Source organism: Pristis pectinata, chromosome 10 (genome assembly GCF_009764475.1).
Source record: "Pristis pectinata isolate sPriPec2 chromosome 10, sPriPec2.1.pri, whole genome shotgun sequence".
Classification (NCBI taxonomy): Eukaryota; Metazoa; Chordata; class Chondrichthyes; order Rhinopristiformes; family Pristidae; genus Pristis; species Pristis pectinata.
In genome coordinates this window covers 87,674,027-87,692,676 of record NC_067414.1, presented here as the reverse complement: position 1 = coordinate 87,692,676, position 18,650 = coordinate 87,674,027, and the positions used below count along the sequence as shown (strand labels likewise).

Below are 18,650 nucleotides of genomic sequence, written 5' to 3'. Positions count from 1 at the left end.
TCTTAAATGTTCTGCCCCATATATAACCCCAGGTCCAGCAATGTGGTTGATTCTTAACTGACTTTTGAAATAGCCATTCAGTACAAGAGCTTTGGCAATGAGCTACAAATGCCAACCTGGCTGACAATGCCCATATCCCATAGAATATAGAACAGTACAGCATGGGACCAGGCCCTTCCACCCACGATGTCTGCACTGACCACGACACTAATCTAAACTAAACCCATCTGCCTGCACAGGACCTGTATACCTCTAATCCCTGCCTGTTCATGTGTCTATCTAAATGCCTTTTAAATGTTACCATTGTGTCTGCTTCCACCATCTCCTCTGGCAGCACGTTCAAGGCACCTACCACTCTCTGTGTAAAAAAACTTGCCTTCCAAATCTCCTTTAAACTTTCCCCCTCTTACCTTAGACATGTGTCCTCAATATTTGACCTTTCCACCCTGGGCTCTGACTATCTACCCTATCTATGCCTCTCATAATTTTATATACTTCTATCAGGTCACCCTTTCACCTCTAACATTCCAGAGAAAACAATCCAATTTTATCCAGCCTCTCCTTATAACTAATATTCTCCAATCCAGGCAACATCCAGGTAAACCTCTGCTGCATCTTCTCCAAAGTCTCCACACCCTTCCTACAGAATGGTGACCAGAATTGCACACAATACTCCAAATGTGGCCTGACCAAAGTTTTGTACAGCTGCAACATGACTTCCCAATTTTTATACTCAATGAAGGCAAACATACTGTACCCCTTCTTTACCACTCAATCCAGTCGTGTTGTCCCTTTAGGGAGCTATGGACTTGCATCCCAAGATCTCTCTGTACATCATTGCTCCTAAGGGTCCTGGCATTTACTGCATACTTTCCCCTTGCATTTGACCTCCCAAAATGTGTCACCTCACATTTGTCTGGATTGTCTGGAGGCTCCATCTGCCATTTCCTCACTCAAATTTCCAACTGATCCATATCCTGCTACATTATTTGACACCACCGGTCATAGACTTCTATTCAGTGAAACACCCCTCCACCACCATCATCCCCACCCCCCACTTCTATGACCAAGCCAATTATGGATTCAATGCACCAACTCACTGTTGACTTAATCTTCTGAACCATCTTACCACAAGGGACCTTATCAAATGCTTCTGACAACTTCCACTGCCCTACTCTCACCAATCATCTGTCACTTCCTCAAAAAAACTCAATCAAATTTTTGGGACTGGACCTCCCCTGCACAAAGTCATGCTGACTTTCCCCATTATGTCCATGCTTTTTTGAATGCAAATAAATCTTGTCCCTAAGAATCTCCTCCACTAATCTTCCCACCACTGATGTAAGGTTCACCTGTCCATCATTTCCTAGCTTATCCCAGTTGCATTTCTTAAACAAAGGGACAACACTGGCTATTTTTCCAGTCTTCTGGTACCTCGCCTGTGGCTCAAAAGATCCCTGTCAAGGCGCCAGCTGTCTCCTCCCCTGCCTCCCTCAGTAACCTGGGATTGAGTCCATCAGGCCTTGGGGACTTAATGTTTCTCAATGCACACAACACCTCTTCCTTCTTAGTATAAACATGCCCTAGAATATAAACACAGCCCTCCCTAATCTCACCTTCATCCATGAATTAATTAAAAAAAAGGTTATTTTCAGGTTCAATTCCTGGAATTGCATTGGCAAATGTGACATTTTGCACATTACACTGTTGGATTCGACTGTTTTTAATTAGCTTTTTAACATGTATGATGTTTAATGCACCTCAAGTGGCAGCACAAGGAATGGCCGCTTACTAGCTTATTGGTTCGTCCATCAGGTGAATATGTGGTTTTTTCATTGGTTGGTTTGGCCACAAGTATCTAATAGGTTTCCTGATTGGACTATTGTTAGCTAAGGAGCATCTCTTATTCTCAGGTATAAAAGGTGTCACTTTTTGTTAATCGGTCTCTTGCTCCTCTACCCTGGCCTGAGCTCATCTTTTATTCCCTTCGTCTCAGCTCATCAAAGCTAGCGCCATGTGCTCTGTGACTGTTTCTTTGTTTTAAACTTTTCCAATAAAACTTTGTGAAACACCAAGTTGTTTTCAACTCATTCCTGAACTCCTGAAAGAACCTGTGGATTCGAAAATAACCAGATCCGACAACACTCTCAACAGTGCAGCCAGTTAATCTGCTTATTGTTTGGTGGTACTTGTTGAGGGAGGAATACTTAAGGAAATGAGATACCAACATTCAGTCAAACCAAGGAAAAAAAAATGGAATTAATAACAATACAGTATTCAAAATGCTGTGGTTCGAGAAGCCCAGTTCTCCATCTGGAATGACAGCTCAGATACCAGTTGCTCTTTAAGATTTACCCAGTGTTATGTTTGTTCTTCATCAAGAGACAAACTTTGCTTGGGTTTAACATCTGAACATTTTCATTAACCAACAACAGACTGGCTTGCTTTCCCTCTCTTTTTACAGCCACTTCCTGTTCTCCCATGTGACCCCTTGCATTGCCTCCTGGGAGCTGTAGTTGCTTATTATAACTACATAATAACACACCCAGAAGAAACTGCTTAACTCCTTAACCATTAGAGGGCTCATTTATCTCTGTACCTAGAGTAGCGATATTTTACTCTTGATGTAGATGTGGCTAAGCTGCCTACTATACTGAAAAAAGCTGACAAAATCCAATTAGAAAATAAATCAAAAGATATTGCACTTTTATCTAAACAGTAAGTGCAGTAAGGCAGCTAGATGGCACCTGAAAATAGCTGGACTTGCCCTTGCATCCTTCAACTTAACAGATGTTAGGTTACAAAGCAGGCACGGTAGTGTAGCGATTAGTGTAACGCTTTACAGCGCCAGCGACCCGGATTCAATTCCGGCTGCTGTCTGCAGGAGTTTGTACGTTCTCCCAGTGTCTGCGTGGGTTTCCTCTGGGTGCTCCAGTTTCTTCCCACATTCCAAAGATGTACGGGTTAGGAAGTTGTGGGCATGCTATGTTGGCGCCGGAAGTGTGGCGACACTTGCGGGCTGCCCCCAAGAACACTCTACGCAAAAGATGCATTTCACTGTGTGTTTCGATGTACATGTGACTAATAAAAAAATCTTATCTTATCTATTGAAAGTGTGGACTGATACTGGAGCAGTGGCCACCTGGGAACTGGGCAAACAACATGGCTTCTCCTTAAATGTCCAGAATGAAGAACTATGAAATAAGGACTAGAAAGAATGAGAGTGAGGGAGGAAAATTAAAAACTGCAATGAAAGAAAAAGAGAAAATAAGAAAAAAAATCAATTCACTCAAAAATTCAACATAATTCAAAATTGCCCCCAAAAAATCCAAAACCCGATGTAATGAGACTCCTTCCTTGCACACAAATTTTGAATGCCAGCAATTAGTAGGAAGCAATTAACAATTATCACATCACTAATACCAAATAGTTACTAATCACTACCCCTGAACATGTGTGCCAGGATTAGTACACACTACTGTGCAAAGACAGTGAATTCCCACCATTCAGGGCTTGTCTTTTGAGATGCCATATTCACAAAACCAACAATGGAGAACAAAGCAGATACAGGCTGTCCCTGGATAACGAACCGGTTCCATTTTTACAGACATCTACAAGGCAATTTAGTCCATAAGTCAGAAAATACACAATCACTCGATGTGGTAACCATACCGCCACAGTATTATAATGAATGGTATCAAAAGCACACAAGACTGATAAGAAGGAATAATGACGAAAAGTGGAGACTAATTCTGCCATTTGTAGGAACAACTATATGTATTACGTTGGACTTTTGAACAATAATGTTATGGGAGCTTAGTCATATATAGGGGTGTCTACATGTCAGGAGTTTGTAACCCAGGGACATTCTGTAGCAATTTTAACTGGGTAGCTCCTGTTCATCCTAAGGCACCACAGTATTTACCCATAGCTTGTTTGTTACTTCAGAGTAATTTCTAGATTGCAAATTCCAGACCATTATATTTGAATTTGCTAATGTTAAGAATTTATCTGTAAAGTAGTTATCCTGTGATAAAGTTCTATATTTGGTGACTACCATCACAAAATTGTGAATGAAATAAGATAATTTATTTATACAACCTGTATAACCCTACTCAGAACAAGAACAGATCTTGGTTCCCAGATCTGGAAAATCAAGACTTTGGGTGGTATGGAGGGGGAGGGTTCTTATAATGAACATTTATTCTCAAGTAAAACCTCTGCCGCAAACTCAGACTTTTTTTTAACCTTACTCCACAGAAGTGCACAATGTAACAGAAATTGGAAACTTATGACACATGAAGAGGACATTTGGCCAACTATAAAAGTGCACAATATACAATGACCCCCAAAATAGCTACTCACACACATCTCACTTCTCATTTCTCAGTCCTCAACAAAAAAAAGAAATAGCAAGAGTTGATGATTCAGCCACTCATGACTGCTTCACCATTCAGTAAGACTGTGGCTGCTCTTGTACCTCAGTGTTAATTTCTTATATTAATCCCATATCCCTTAATACCTAAAAATCTACTGATCTGTCTTGAACACACTCAGTGACTAAGCCTCCACAACACTCTTGACAGAGAATTCAAAAGATTCAAGAGATTCTGCAGATGCTGGAATCTAGAGCAACACACACAAAATGCTGGAGGAACTCAACAGTTCAGGCAGCATCCATGGAGGGAAATGAACAGTCGACGTTTCGGGTCAAGACCCTTCATCAGGACATCAGAATTCAAAAGATTCATCACTCTCTGGATGAAGAAATTTCTTCTCATGTCCTGAATGGCTGAGTCCTTATTTTAAGGTATAAAAACATAAATTGTGCAAAGTTTCAATGAGTTTGCCTCTCACTTTTCCGGACTCAAGAGAATACAGGCATATAGTCTGCTTAATCTCTCCTGATATGACCAAACCTCCACCCCAGAGATCAATCTGATGAACCTTCCCTGCAACCCCTCTATCATACATAAATCCATCCTTGGATAGGGGGACCAGACTTGGACACGATATTCCAGATGCAACCATACCAGAGCTCTGTATAAATAGAGCAAGACACCTCTACTTTTGTACTCAAACCATCTTGCAATTAAGACTGACAAACCACTTGCCTGCTGTTCCTGTGCATTAATTTTCAGTAATTCATGTACAAGACACTAAGCCCCTCTTAACACCAACAGCTTTCAATCTCTCATTACTTAATTGTTTTGCATTTCTACTTTTTCTGCCAGAATGGATCAACTCACATTTTTCCATATTACCTTCCATCTGACATGCCTTTGCTGATCACTTAACTTGACAATATCGCCCTAAAGCCTCACTGCATCCTCCTCACAGCTCACACTGCCATCTAGCCTTGGATCACCAGAAAACTTGGATATATTACTCTTGATCACCACATTCAAATCACTAATATGGATTGTGAGCAGCTGCGACACCCCACTAGTTAGTCTTCCAATCCAAAAATGACCCATTTATGCTTAATATCTGTTTTCTGCCCATTAATCAATCCTCAATCCATGCACTCTAACTTCATTTAATAATCTCTTGCTGTGGCAACTTATTGAGTGCTTTCTGGAAGTACTATCATACCAACTGATTCAACTATATCTTTTCTGTTAGTTACAACCTCACAAAGATACAACAAGTTTCTCAAATTTCCCTTCGATAAATCCATGTTGATACCCTCAATCCTATTTTTAGCTTCCAAGTATCCTTTTACCACATCTTTAATAATAAATATCAGTATTTTCCTTACCACTGATGATAAACTAATTGTCATTATTGGACGAGTAATCCACACACCTAGACTGGAGTACGACCTGTTGAAATCACATTGCAACAGCTGTGGCATATAAATTCAGATAACAATTTTTAAAAAAATACCAGGTGATTGCAAAAACCCATCTGGTTCACCAATCTACTTCAGGGGAGTGAAATCTGCTGTCTTTACTGGGTTTGGCCTATATGTGACTCCAGACCCATCAATATAGTTGACCTTTAAATATTCACTGAAATTGCCCAGCAAGGGTGGGCAATAAACGCGACTTTGTCAGCGATGGCTACATCCCAAAAATTAAATAAATAAAACCTCTCTCTCTCTCTCTCTCTCCCCCTCTCTCTCTCCTATCCCAAACCTTGCAGCTTAAAATGGAGCAGTCATCTTGCAAATGAAAATCAAAAAAAATTGCAAATGGTTGAAATCTGAAATGATTTGGAAAATGCCGAGAACACTCATCAGGTCAGGCAGCATTTGTAGAAAGAGAGAAACAGAGTTAACATTTCAGGTCAATGATCAGTCATCAGAACTGCTGAAGGATATTCGACCTGAAGTGTTAACTCTGTTGGAGATACAACCGACAGCAGATGCTGGAATCTGGAGCAACACATAAAGGAGCTGGAGGAACTCAGTGGGTTGGGCAGCATCTATGGAGGGAAATGAACAGTCAACATTTCAGGTCAAGGCCCTCCATTTGGACATCAGTCCTGATGAAGGGTCTCGACCCAAAACATTGAAACACACAGTATAATTGAAATCAGAAATTTATGTTACATAAAGACAACATCTGGTCCATTGTATCTATGCTGGCTGAAATAACTATTCACATACATCTCACTTCCCACTTCTCAACCCACAACAAAAGAACATAAAATCATAGCAGCAGTGGATAATTCAGCTCCTCATGCCCGCTTCACTATTCAATAATATTGTGGCTGTACTTTTACCTTAGGGCCAATTTGCTCCACACTCTCCATATTCCATATCATCTAAAAATCTGGCTGCACTAGGGCCAAACATTTAGAAGTTCTTCCAACACATCATGTATGACAGAGCAGCACTTGCATGCACAGTTACATATAGAACATAGAACACTACAGCACAGTACAGGCCCTTTGGCCCACAATGTTGTGCCGACATCTTATCCTGCTCTAAGATCTATCTAACCCTTCCCTCCCACATAGCCCCGTATTTTTCTATCATTCACATGTCTATCTAAGTCTCTTAAATGTCCCTAATGTATCTGCCCCCTCAACCTCTGTAGGCAGTGCGTTTCACGCACCCACCACTCTCTGTGTAAAAAAACTTACCCCTGTGACATCCCCCTTATACCTTCCTCCAATCACCTTAAAATTATGTCCCCTTGTGTTAGCCATACACAGGATTTTCCTCCTTGAACTTACTTACATTAAAAACAATGGGGTAACAAGGGAGAGGGTAGGACCACTCAAGGATAGAGGGAATTTATGCTTGGAGTCAGAGGACGTGGGTGAAGTACTAAGTGAGTACTTTGCCAAGTATTCACCAAGGAGAAGGACACGGAGGGCAAGGAGAGCAGTGTGCAGCACGCTAATGTTCTAGGGCAGTTTGAGATCAGGAAAGTGCTGAGTCTTTTGAAAAGCATTAAGGTGGATAAGTCCCCAGGGCCTGATGGGATATATCCTAGGTTATTGAGAGAGGCAAGTGGTGAGATTGCTGGTGTCTTGACAAAGATTCTCACTAGCAACAGGCAAGGTGCTGGAGGACTGGAGGGTAGCCAATGTTGTTCTTTTGTTCAAGAAGGGAAACAGGGATCATCCAGGAAATTATAGGCCGGTGAGCCTCACACAAGTGGTAGGGAAGCTACTGTAGAGGATTTTTAGGGATTGGAAAAACATGGCCTGATTAGGGACAGTCAGCTTGGCTTTGTGCAGGACAGGTTATGTTTTACAAACGTGATTTAGTTTTTTTCTGAGGAGGTGATTGATGAGGATAGGGCAGTGGATGTTGTCTACATGGATTTTATTAAGGCACTTGACAAGGTCCCTCACGGTAGGCTGATCCAGAAGGTTAAGATGCATGGGATCCATGGTGACTTGGTAGTTTGATTTCAGAATTGGCTTCCCCATGGAAGACAGAGGGTAGTTGTGGAAGGGTGTTATTCCAGCTGGAGGTCCATGACCAATGGCATTGCACAGGATCGGTGCTGGGGCCTCTGTTGATTGTGATATACTGTATATAAATAACTTGGATAAAAAGGTTAATGATTGGTTAGTAAGTCTGTAGATGACACAAAGATTGGTGGAGTTCTGGACAGTGTAGAGAGTTGTCAAAGGATACAGCAGAACATAGATCAGTTACAGATATGGGTGGAAAAAATGGCAGATTGAGTTTATTCCAAGCAAGTGTGAGGTGTTACACTTTGAGAGGTCTAATGTAAGGAGTAAGTATACAATTAATGGCAGGACCTTTAACAGCATTGATGTACAGAGGGATCTTGGGATTCAAGTCCATAGTTCACTGAAAGTGGCCACACAAGTAAGCGTATGGCACACTTGCTTTCATTGGTCAGGGCACTGAGTATAAGAGTCAGGAAGTCATGTAGCAGCTGTATAAAACCTTGGTTAGGCCGCACTTGCAAAGTATTGTTTGCAATTCTGGTTGCCCCATTCCAAGAAGGGTGTGGAGGCTTTGGAAAGGGCGCTGCCTGGATCAGAGGGTATGAGCTATAAGGAGAGGTTGGACAAACTTGGGTTGTCTTCTCTGGAGGGGAAACCTGATAGAAGTTTATAAGATTATGAGAGGCATAGATAAGGCAGGCAGTCAGAATCTTTATCCCAGGGTAGAGATGCCAAGTACTAGAGGGCATGCATTGAAGGAGAGAGGGAGAAAGTTTAAAGGTGATGATCAGAGCAAGTTCTTTTTTCCCCACACAGAGAGTGATAGATGTCTGATATGGGCTGCTGTGGAGAGTGGTAGAAGCAGATATGATAGTGGCGTTTAGATAGGCACATGAATATGCAGGGAATGGAGGGATATTAATCATGTACAGGCAGAAAAGAATTAGTTTAAGTCAGCATTGTGCTCAATGCAGACATTGTGGACCAGAGGCCCTGTACTGTTCTATGATCTATAAGGTTATCATGGAGTCAGCTGAAAGATTTCTATATGCACAAATATCAGCAAATCATATTAATTAAGAAAAAATTCATATATATGGCACATAAAAACATGGTGTTGCGCAGAAGAATTTCCAGGCCAAATATACCTTTGGAGGAATCCATTGTACAAAACAGGATGGAACAATTACTGTGATTTATAAAAAGGATTGGCCCATTCAGCCCCTCTACCTCGTTCACCAATTCAATGCAATCACACTGATTCTGTATTCTAGCTCTTTCTACCTGCTCTAGTTCCACATCTCTTTATACACTTGGCATTCAAAGATATGGCAACCTTAAATGTGAAACTATTAATTGTGTCGCTGTCTACTGGGTTTATCAGGAGAATACTTCACACTTCTATCACTGTTTGTATGAAGATAAGTTTGGATGGATGGTCCAATCTATGTTCCTCTGTGCTAGACCAGCCAATGGAAAAATGCTCCCTCTATCTACCCTACCAATACATCTCAAAATTCTATAACTATAGCCAAAGGACCCTTTAACTCTCAATATTCAATCACCACCTGCAGGTTCCCCTCTAAGCTGCAGACCATCCTGAATATATTGCTGGTCCTTTATTGTTACTGGGTCTAAATCCTAGAACTCCCTCTCTAATAATACTGAGAGAGCACCCTGACCAAAAGATCAAGAAGCCAGCCCTCCATCACCTTCCCAAGGGCAATTAGGGATAGGCAATAAATGTTGGTCTTGTCAATAAAGCCCACATCGCAAGAAATGTGTAAATAAAATATAAATCCCAGGAACACAAATCAGTCTATGTAATCGCTCCTCATAATTTAAGTCAACCATGTAGACGCCACGGCCAAGAAAGCTCACCAGCACCTCCACTTCCTCAGGAGGCTAAAGAAATTCGGTATATCCCCTTTGACACGCACCAACTTTTATCAATGTACCATAGAAAGCATCCTATCTGGATGCATCACGGCTTGGTACGGCAACTGCTCTGCCCAGAACTGCAAGAAACTGCAGAGAGTTGTGGACACAGCCCAGCGCGTCACTGAAACCAGTCTCCCCTCCATGGACTCTTGTCTATACTTCTCGCTGCTTTGGTGAAGCAGCCAGCATAATCATAGACCACACCCATTCGGGTCATTCTCTCTTCTCTCCTCTCCCATCAGGCAGAAGATGCAGGAGCCTGAGGGCACATACCACCAGGCTCAAGGACAGCTTCTACCCCACTGCGATAAGACTACTGAATGGTTCCCTTATACGATGGGATGGACTCTTGACCTCACAATCTACCTTGTTGTGACCTTGCACCTTATTGTCTACCTGCAATGCACTTCCCTGTAGCCGTGACACTTTACTTTGTTATTGATTTTTTTACCTTTACTACATCAGTGCACTCCATACTAACTGAATGTATCCACACTGTGTAATGAATTGATCTGTACGAACGGTATGCAAGACAAGTTTTTCACTGTACCTCGGTACAAGTGACAATAATAAACCAATACCAATTCTTGCAACTATTACAACATTTTGGTAAGCTAGAGTGAAGGAGTAGAATCTCTTTCAGAGAACTGACTTCATATTCTGTGCCATTGTTTCAAATGGGTCCAGGTGAACTGCTATCAAGAGTTAACTGTATAATTGACTCTGTAACTGTAACACTATATTCTGCATTCTGTTATTGCTTTTCCCTTTGTACTACCTCGTTGTACTTATGTTCAGAATTATCTATCTGGATGACATGCAGAACGAAGCTTTTCACTGTGCCTTGTTACATGTGACAATAATAAACCAATTACCAACTACCAATTACACTTACTGAAAACCCCAAGTGACTAAGAAATCTACACAGGTAGAATTCTTGTTTGCTTAATTTATCAGTGTCTCATAATGGAGGCCCACCTAACTTGAAACCAAAGAGATTCCACCAACAAACACATCCTCCCCTTTCATCATTTCACAGGGATTGTTCTCTTCGTGACCCCCTGGTCCACTCTTCCGTTCCCACCCACCACCTTCTTACTGCACTTTCCCTTGCAGCTGCAGGCGGTACAACACTTGTCCTTTCCCTGCTCCCTTCCCACCATCCAGGCACCCAAGCAGTATTTCCAGGTGAAGCAGCAGTTCACTTGCACTTCTTCCAATCTAGTGCACTGCATTCGGTGTTCACCACATGGCCTCCTCTGCACCGGAGAAACCAAACACAGATAGGGTGACTGCTTTGCTGAACGTCTACATACAGTCCACAGGGGTGACCCTGAGCTTCCTGCTACCTGCCACGTTAATTTTTCATTCCACTCTGACCTATCGGTCTGTGGCCTCATGTACCGTCACAGTGAGGCCCAACGCAAGCTTTTGGACAGAACCTCATCTTCCGTCTGAGCACGTTGCAGCCTTCTGGACAATACTGAATTCTACAACTTCAGATAACTTTGATTTTTTTCAGTCTGTATTAGTGGTCTGTGATATTAGCCTAGCTTGCTTTTTTTCTCTCCTTTTTTTTCCCGTCTGGGACTGGAGGACGTGCCCAGCCTGACCTACTGGGCTTATCCTCCTGCTCTGCACTTCACAACTCCCGCATTCTTTAGTCTATGGTCTTTTCTCTATTGACTCATTCACTCATTGACCAAATAACCCTCTTGCAGCTTATCCCTATGGTGACCCGGTTTTACCCTTTCGGAGACATACACCTCCCCCACCCTCCTTGTCACTTCACAAGCTTTTTTTCTGGTCTCTTTCGTCATTGGTACACTAATTAGGGCACGAGCCTACAGTTATGCAGAGGGGAGTGCCACATCCCACTGATAAGTCATGCTTCCTGCACAGTTATTAACTGGAGTACTGCAAACCTGCATTGACCAGGTATTGGATTACCAAGTTCTGAAGAAGGGTCTGTCCCTCTTCCCACAGATGTGGCCTGACCTGCTGAGTATTTCCAGCATTTTCCATATTTGTTTTTGAAATCAGGAGATCTTGAAGGTAGGTCAGTAATAGCCAGGGTTCAGAAATCCTTCCTCCACCCTGGGGCATGCAAGAGACATAGTTATGTAAGAGTGAATACACTTTCATTCATTCTTATCTGGCCATGACTATCATCTTGGTACCAATCTTCTCCAAGGATATCCCATTTAACAGCTCATCTACCCAAGGGAACTAGGCACTAGAATTTGACTATGTGAATGCACTGCAGATTTCTAGCACAGTAGCATTTCACACCTTATCCAGTTATCATTGGTACACTAATTAGGGCACTAGCCTGCAGTTATGCAGAGGGGAGTGCCACATCCCACTGATAAGTCATGCTTCCTGCACAGTTATTAACTGGACTACTGCAAACCTGCATTGACCAGGTATTGGATTACCAAGATTGAATGCACTTTCAATCCTACATGACCATGACTATCATCTTGGTACCAATTTCCTCCAAGGATATCCCATTTAACAGCTCACCTACCCAAGGGAAATAGGCACTGGATGCTCATAGGACAACCAACAAATGCTGGCATGAATTTGTAGTGGCTAAACATCCAATATGCAAGTCCACTGAACACAGCAACGAGCACAAATTATTTCAATACATGGCAATATTTTTATATTATTTTATAGACTGGATGTGAGCATCAAGTGAGCCACCTTTTTAAACTGCTACAGTCCACATGGTGAAGGGATTGTGAGATAGGTAGAGATCTTGGAATCTCCTGACTTCAGGGGAACCCTTTGCAGAAATTTTCATGCTGAGCCTCGTTTGTTTCTTGCAGCTCTAGAATTACCTTTGATGTGTGTGATGGACCTGCACAGGGCACCTAGCAGTGTGATCATTATCTGGATATTTGATGGAAAGAGATGATAAATTTTTGTTAAATTTAAATTTTATTTACAGCGTGGTAACAGGCCCTTCTGGCCCAACGATACCGCGCCGCCCATTTTAAACCCCCATATTAACCTACCCGTACATCTTTAGAATGTGGGAGGAAACTGGAGCACCCAGAGGAAACCCACGCAGACACGGGAGAACGTACAAATTCCTTACAGACAGCGACGAGAATCGAACCCCGATCGCTGGCGCTGTAATAGCGTCGCGCTAACCGCTACGCTACTGTGCGTAATTCATCCTGGGTGGGTGCAGATGGTGAAGGGTGGAACTTGAGTCAAAATTCATGTCGGATTAGTTAGGATCCTGGGTGAGGCAGAATTGAGAAAGGGAGGAATGTGAGTTGAATTCCAAGTTGGAATTACCTTTTTTTAATCTCTCCTTCCCAGTTCTGAGAAAGGTTTTCTGACACGAAACATTGTTTTTTTTGCTCTCCACAGATGCTGCTTGACCCGCTGAGTGTTTCTAGTGTTTTCTGACAGATGAATTTCTACACTTGGCAAGTCCCTAAAAGCTTACACCAGACAAATTGATGAGATCAGAAAACCCCTAAATCACGGTTACATAGAATGATACGCAATTAAATTGTGATTCGATTTTGTTGGTCACTGTTAACCAGCGGCTTCTCATAAGGTCTTCATAAAAAGTGCTATCAACACTTTCCACGCAGAGTTTGGGCATAGCAGAAGTGCATGTCTTGACTCTTTTTTCTTAAGATGCACCAAGACAGATTTAGTCACTCCAATAAATACACGCTTTTTGCAACAAAATCCAAGTAAATGTTTTAAATTGTTTAAAAAAGTCATTCGCTTTTTGGAAGTTCTGCAAAAACAAATGATGAAACTTAAAAGCAGAATGATGAAATATCACAGTCAAGCAGAATAAATTTCTGGAAGTTAAAGTTTATAGGGAGCACAGCAAGAAAATATGAGCAAATTTTGTTTTAAAAAAAAGTCAGTTAGCAGTGACTTTGGAGCATCACTAGACATAGTTAAGGAAAATGTAGAAAGGAGGAGGAAATTAGTTGATAATGGAAGAAAAAAAAATTCCCCAGCAATAGAAGGAAGGTGCAAAAACCTACAATCTACATCAAAGCTTGCATCAGCTTTTGTTTGTCACACCACCCACACAGTACCCACATGGAAACTAAATGTTCTGATCTCATGGGGGGTTTTCTGTTAGGAGTGCACACCCTTCAGATATATTTTAATTAAATAAACAGGGCATTAAAATGTTCATGACCATTAAGAGAATATCTAGCTGTGCTGTGAAATTCCCACACATACTACCTGCCCAAGCATTCTCATCTGGTTGCTGATTTTCCTAATTCTTCTACTGCTGTTGGGTATTGCGATAAATTACCATGAACACCAGTCCCCTCCTGACTTCACTGGCATCATTTATCAACAAGCTTTATTTAGTTATCAGACAAACCCACCCAGTATTCTCACACCTGCACTCATAGTTGGGAGAGGCTGTCATGAAGTAGTATTTAAGGGCAAAAGCTTTCTCATCTCCACTCAGCAGAGTTTAGGCAAATGTGAACATCTCTAGTGCCCTAAACCAAAGGTGGGTATTCTGAGACATTTCTTGTATGATTAGCTCAGTTCCTCACTGGATAAACATGCTGAGGAATCAGTAAGGAATGGGGAAGAAGGAACTAAGTACTTTTCTAGTGAAAAATTAATCAGATGACAGTGAAATTTATTTTGGAACATTTCACTGATTCAGGTGCAACAACTTCCATTCAAAGCCTTGCCTCCTTGAGGTTTTAACACAACAATACAAAGTGGTCCTTTCTGAAGTAAAGTGATAGATACTTTGAAGATATTAATTCATTTATTTGGTCACGCAAGAACGGCCTACAATTAAACATAATATGACAAGGTTAGAAGGCACAATTTCACCCAAGCAGAGATGCAAGCAGCAGAAAAACTTGGGAGAAATCATCCATCGCTGCAACTGGCAAATGCCATATTTCCCCAAACCATAACATCCTAACTCACTAAAAGTTGGTTCATTTTGCATCCGAATTTCTGCACACAAGGAGCAAGTGAGTAGTCTACATTGGGTGATCAGTGGTGGAGAGAGTCAGCAGCTTTAAATTCCTGGACGGTAACATATCGGAGGACGTGTCTGGGCCCAGCACATAGATGCAATCATAAGGAAAGCATTGGAGGTTAAGGAGGTTCGGCTTGTCACCTAACACTCTAACAAACTTCTATAGATGTACTCTTGAAAGTATCCTGACTGGTTGCATCATGGTCTGGAACAGCAATTTGAATGCACAGGAACACAAGAAGCTGCAGAGTGTAGTGGATTCAGCCCAATACATCACAGGCATATCCCTCCACCATCAGTAGTATCTACAGGAGGCGCTGCCTCAAGAAGGCAACATCTATCATCAAAGATGCCCACCATCCAGGCCATGCCATCTTCTTGCAGCTACCATCGGGCAGGAGGTACAGAAGCCTGAAGTCCCACACCACCAGGTTCAAGAACAGCTACTTCTCTTCAACCATTCAGTTCTTGAACCAACCTGCAGAACCCTAATTACTACCTCAGTATAGTAACACTATGAACACTCTGACCACTTTGCACCACAATGGACTTTGTTTTTTTGTTCTAATTGTGTTCTTGTAAAAATTGTGTATAATTCATGTCTGATTTATATTTTTCTTGTGAATGCTGCTTATCTGATGCTATGTTCCTGTGATGCTGCTGCAAGTAAGCTTTTCATTGCACCTGTGAATACATGTACTTGTGCGTGTGACAATAAACTCGACCTTGACCCATTTCATTCTTCCCACATTTCCATCAACCCCACCTCCCAGATTCTACCACTCATCTACACACTGGACCAGTTTAACGTGGCCAAAGAGCCACCAACCTGCACATCTTTGGGATGTGGGAAGAAACCTGGGAACCATGGGGAAACCCATGCAGGTAAAGGAAGAATATGCAAGCTCCGCAAAGACAGCAGCAGAGGTCAGGATCGAACTTGGGTTGCTGAAGCTGTGAACCAGCAGCTCTACTAGCTGCATCACTGATTTGCCAATGGTCAAGGCTGGAAAAGATTTTTGGACTGAAGGGACATGGGAGAACATGGCTGTGAGACAGGGGATCAATCATGATCTTACTGAAGGACAGAGGTAGCCCAAGTGATTGTATGGTCTGCTCCTGATTCTACTTCTATTCCTACTTCTCTCCTTCACTTGCACATGTCAATTGATTGGACAGCCCAAGGTTCACTGTGACTCTGTGGTGCTCTGTCTAGACCTCAAGGAAACCGGTAGTTATCTCCAATATAAAAGTTAACTGTTTCGAGACTTGCTTGAACATTGACTGATGAGAGAAAGAAAGTCTATCTTTAGTCCATGATCACATGCCAGTCTAAAGGTCAGTTTTCAAAAAAAAACTTGACAGAGACACATCTGGAACCCAGAAAAACAAAGCAATTATTAAAAGTCAAAGTTACCGAAACTAACTTTATCTGTGATATCTCTTGGTAAACAAGTCTCTCACCTCACTAAAGATTAGCATACGCAGAGAATGTGTGGAATCATTCTGATATTGTCAACAGTGTGTTAAAGGCAATTGCAGACATTCAGCTCATCAGGTTAGGAACAGTAGCAACATCCACAATAAATTCTTGTATAAATTCAAAAACTGTAAGCTAACATCATCATATGTGGACCCTAGTTACTTTGGACATTTTATTATTGATCATTGAAATTGATCATCTTTCTTGAAAAAGTGTAGATGTTGAATGGGATGCAATACATCAAGAAACTTTTCATCAAGATATACCCAGAGCAAGCAGGAGGCTAATCAATAAATATATAGTTGAACATGGAAAAAAGTTAACAAGGGGATTACCTCAAAACCCACGAGCAACAAAGCTGTAGGTGGATTATGCAGCCTATTGCCACATAAAATATTTTCCACAATAAGCAGACTTTAGTGCACTCTTCAGGTACATCCTCTTGTAGTACTGAGAAAGCATTGCAATCATGAATTGGAAATTCAAACTCTGGTTTTATCTGGTGCATTCGTAAAAGAGCTTCAACCAAGGAGTTTCTGTCATTTTGCTTCTACATCCAAACACAATAGAAATAACCAGCAACGACAAACTGCATCTAGCAGTTAGGTTGCACCTTCAACTCAGCAAATTATCCCGAGTCACTTGATGGATGATGTTGGGAGGGGGCAGGGGTGGTCATTGAATCTAAGCTGGAGTAGGTGACAGAGGACACGGTTACACAACAATAAAGAGCCACTATTGCAAAGGGCAGATACAACAGATAGCTTTAGTGTTGTGGGATGGATGGAAATAAGAGTGAATGGAAGTTACAGCACAGAAAGCAGGCCATTCAGCCCATGGGGCCAAATAAAATCCATCTGGGTTAATCCCTCTTTTGAGCTCTTGCTCTTCAGCTTTTCAATCATGCTGCCAGAGTATCATTATGGTACAGAGAAAGAGCAAGCAGCTCACGAAGTTCATTCTGACACCGTAAGAGCAGTCTGCTCAGTCTCAGTCCCCTGGCCTTCCCCCATAGGTCTGAAAATTATTGTTCTTCATGTGCCCAACCAATCTCCTATTAAAATGCACAAGAACATAAGAAATAGGAGCAGGAGTGGGCCATCTGGCCGGTCGAGCCTACTCCGCCATTCATTAAGATCATGGCTGATCTGGCCGTGGACTCAGTTCTACCTACCTGCCTTTTCCCCATAACCCTTAATTCCCCTACTATGCAAAACTCTATCTGTGTCTTAAATATATTTAATGAGGTAGCCTCTACTGCTTCCCTGAACAGAGAATTCCACAGATTCAGCACTCCCTGGGAAAAGCAGTTTCTCCTCATCTCCGTCCTAAATCTATTCCCCCGAATCTTGAGGCTATGTCCCCTCATTCTAGTCTCACCTTCCAGTGGACTTGTTCGACTTATTCGGAGTACGACTTATCCTATTTCTACCACCCTTTCAGGCAGCAAGTTGCAGATCTCATGTGCACTTCAACCACACCATATGCACTCCAAGGTACCTCTGTTCCTTCACATTATTTAATATTCCATCACTTATTGGCTATTTCCTTGCTTTTATTTGCACGGTCCAAAGCCATTGCCTCACACTCCTCAGGACTGAATGTCATTTGCCACTGAATAAGGTCTCTTGTTGTATACCCAAAGTCTATAACTTACTTCTACAATGTCAACCAGACTGTCACTTTTGGTATCATCTGCACACTCATAATTATGGCCCTGCATTTGTCCAAATCATTGATATATTCCACAAAAGCAAAGGTATTATTGCAGAGCCCTGAGAAACCCTAGTCCATACAGCCTCTAGTCACTAAATCTCCCACCAAACATTACCCCCTGCCTTCTCCTACAGAGCCAATCTTAAATCCAACCACACTTTTACTTGGTTTCAATGGACTTCTACTTCCCTGATGGCCCTCCCTTGTAGGAGTTTTGCAATTGGTGACCACAAGCTGGGTGACCAGGACATTATAAATAAGAAGCCACTTGGAGTGGATGGCAGGTCAAGGCTGACCTATTTAAAAGGAGGTTGAGAGAAATTTTGAAGATGAGAAATTGTGCCTGTGGACAGGGAACTCTTTACAATATCAGCAGAAAGAGGTGAAGTTTGGTCAGCTACTGCACTAGTTACAGGGGAAGGAGGTAGGGTGTCAAAGAAGAAGGGATGGGTCTCAGGGAAATGAGCCTGATAATGACTAAAGCAGAAACGGAACAGAAAAAGCAGGTGCCCTTGGGTTAAGAAAGGGAGGGAAGAGGACTGCAGACCTGAGATACCAAAGAGAGTTTAACTCTAGAGCCAAAGAGCAAAATTGATCTTCTTGCCCATCACTGGATTGAGA

The 18,650-nt window shown here is 42.0% G+C and overlaps 1 protein-coding gene across 1 annotated transcript in view; it reads right to left on the bottom strand.

Moving 5' to 3' along the window:
- acoxl (acyl-CoA oxidase-like) overlaps window positions 1–18,650 on the bottom strand; it is a 331,885-nt gene that overhangs the window by 247,725 nt on the left and 65,510 nt on the right.